Below are 3036 nucleotides of genomic sequence, written 5' to 3' on the forward strand. Positions count from 1 at the left end.
AGCTTTGGTTAGCACTTCCTGTCGCTGGATGAAGCACTTCCTGTTTTAGTTCCAGCTGTTGAAAGCATCTCTCAATGTAAGTTCAAAGCATGTTGCAACAAACATCCGTAATTGCATCTAACCTAACTGCATCATGTATATAATTGTATACATATTTTTGGTACTTTCTGGAGCTTAACAGGAATCACTAAACTGTTTTTGCATGGAAAAGAGTTTTTTAAAAATTCATGAAACATTTTTTCGTACGGTCCATGAAAACATAAATATACATGTAAATAAATAATAATGCATTTTAAATGTTATAATATTCCTTTAAAACCTACAACAGGGGGGCCAAATAAGGCATGTCAGTCATTCTTATGCAGATCTTTGATTGTATTAGATGATATTGTGGTGTAGCCTGATATCTCAGCTTTCTGCCCAGAACTCATCTGTGAGGTTAAAAGCGCTTAGCAGTGCAGACCACAGTCCATTCAGACCTAACATGTATGCTAATGCTTTTTTTTCTGGCAATTGATCAGCTAGACTAGTTTCCCCAAACAAAAACCAGCACTTCTTATCCAAATACAATTTGAAAAGATAAAATACTCATTAAATTTTCATGGTAAATTTTATCAAAACATTTGTTAGAAAAGGGGTGCCCAAACTCGGTCCTGGAGGGCTGGTGTCCTGCAGAGTTTAGCTCCGGCCCCAATTAAACACACCTGAACCAGCTAATCAAGCTCTTATAGGCATACTAGAAACTTACCAGCAGGTGTGTTGAGGCAAGTTGGAGCTAAACTCTGCAGGACACCGGCCCTCCAGGACCGAGTTTGGGCACCCCTGGTTTAGATCAAAGTGTGAGGTCATATTTTAGGCTGATAGATTAAAACATTTTTTTTTTATCGACCTCCCCTGACAGTGTTAGCATAACTAAACACATAGCATTAAGGGTTATTTTTCATGTTAACCTTGTAGTTACAACTGAAGTACTAAGATGTTGTGAAAAAACGAATGTTTGGGATATGAAAATATACACTCACCTTCAGGAGAACATTAACAAAGAAAAGAAGATAGAAGTAAGAAAAAGAGGAGAAATAAAAGACAATAAGGGGGTATGTAGCTTGCAATAAAGGGACAGATATAATAATAACAATAAAAATAAAAGAGCAATGAAGGAAAGCTATATCTAAACTGAATCAGAGTCAACAGAAATACATTTTTTCATATAATTCCAGAAACCTGACACATTTTTGTATTGCTAGTCAAACAAAAAGATGTGAGCACAGAGTCAACCTCAATCAGAAAATGTGAAAGAGTAGTTTGGGCCCTTGCCTTTTTCTACGGCGTTCAGCAAGATGACGGCAACGTTGTTGAAGTGAATCTTTGCCGCCATCTGCTGTTCACATGCCATAGCACGTTATCGGTCTTGATAGCAGCAGGGGGTGTGGCATATATTTAAACTCATCATCATCACTGCATATGCACTTGCTCTGCAAACACGCAAACTGTTCTGTGCGCTCAGCGTCTCTGTCTCATCACTGAACGGGGCTTTTTCTCTTCCTGCTCACGACAACAAGCAGGCTCGGTGGAGGAGAGCTGCACGATCCAGTCGCGTGCAGGGACTTCTTGGTGTGAATTTGAGGAGCAATGTTTGCAACAGATTAACAGAGTTGTGTTGAAGGCACGCGCACTAGTAGCGGGAAACACCTTGCTCTTTCGAGTCGAGACATCTGGGAAGTGAAATTTCAGAGTAGTTACAGGAAATCAATAAACATACTTGAAACAGGGGTTAGCAGGTAAGTTTTGAGTCATTCCACTTGAGATGCTTGTAGGGTGCCACAGGTGCGCAGTGTTACCAATCACATCGAGCATATGTTGGGGTTGCATTTGGAAGTTGATTTGAACCCGTTCAGAGTCACTCCAGGGGATGTCACTTTTCTTTTGGTGGTGTTTTTTTGTTCTTTGGTCTCAGCAAAATCGCAAATGATTATTAGATTAGATGTTGCTAATATATTACTTAAAATATATCAAATGTTACTTTGCCAAAAAAGAACAAACATCTATCCAAAAACTGCATTTTATCTAAAAAATTACACCAATAATAGTTGGTCTAAAATGAAACTAAAGGGGTTACAATACCAAGACAAGTCGTAACATCTGTTTTTTTTGTTTATTATCTGTCTTTGATGCGTTTTTCTTAATTTATCAAGATCTGTATACTATTGCAGAACTGCTAGATGTGATTTAAGCTGTGATTCTAATACACATTTTGTCAAATTTGAAAAAAAAAGATTGTCTGTGATATTTACTGTATGTTTTGTCTTTTACTGTTTTACATGTTTACAGTTATATTAAGTTACAGCTTTATCTGCTTCCAACAGTGACACTCCAAATCAGTGCTCAGTGGCAGCTATTATTATTATTATTATTATTATTATTATAAAAATCACTTAATTTGATAAAAAACAACATGGATCTACAATGATTTTGTATTAGCTTATCATTAATTTAGTTTTTTTTTTTTTTACTTTTCGGAAACAATTATAGTTGTAATAAACAGAAATAACTAGAAATAGCAATAAATGCTCAGTCTATTTTATTATTATTTATATAAAATAATATATAAACATTTTATTTATTTATATATATATATGTATAGTCATTTTGTGTCCTTGAATGTAGTTTGTCTCTAAATGGGTTAATGTTCACATAATTTTTCATTGTGAAATGCACACAGGTGTGATTGGAGAGGTGATGGAGTGGCGTCAGCAGTCTGCAGTCAGCTGTGAGCTGGCGTTCCAGGAGGCGCAGAGATGGCTTGAGGTAATGGCGTCATTATCAAGTATTTCCCCATGCTGGCCGCAGAAGTGCAGGTCTTTTCACCCTCATGTTCTGTTGAGACTGACTGACTTTGTTCTTTGGGCGCTTCGAGAATCTGATGCTTTAAATATGCAAGGCAATTACATTAGTCAGTTTTTAAAACAACCTGACAGATATTATTAAAGTCTTAGCCCAGCTTTAGTATTACATGCACTTTTCAAAATGCAAAGAACA

The 3036-nt window shown here is 36.5% G+C and overlaps 1 long non-coding RNA gene across 1 annotated transcript; it reads left to right on the forward strand.

Moving 5' to 3' along the window:
- The first annotated feature begins 1459 nt into the window (after window positions 1-1459).
- Window positions 1460-2814, forward strand: LOC107567989 (uncharacterized). Its single transcript, XR_001606690.1, has 2 exons — window positions 1460-1778; window positions 2720-2814. It is a non-coding gene; the product is annotated as an uncharacterized lncRNA (long non-coding RNA).
- The last annotated feature ends 222 nt before the right edge of the window (window positions 2815-3036 follow it).

Source organism: Sinocyclocheilus grahami, unplaced genomic scaffold (genome assembly GCF_001515645.1).
Source record: "Sinocyclocheilus grahami isolate Dianchi unplaced genomic scaffold, SAMN03320097.WGS_v1.1 scaffold1204.1, whole genome shotgun sequence".
NCBI lineage: Eukaryota > Metazoa > Chordata > Actinopteri > Cypriniformes > Cyprinidae > Sinocyclocheilus > Sinocyclocheilus grahami.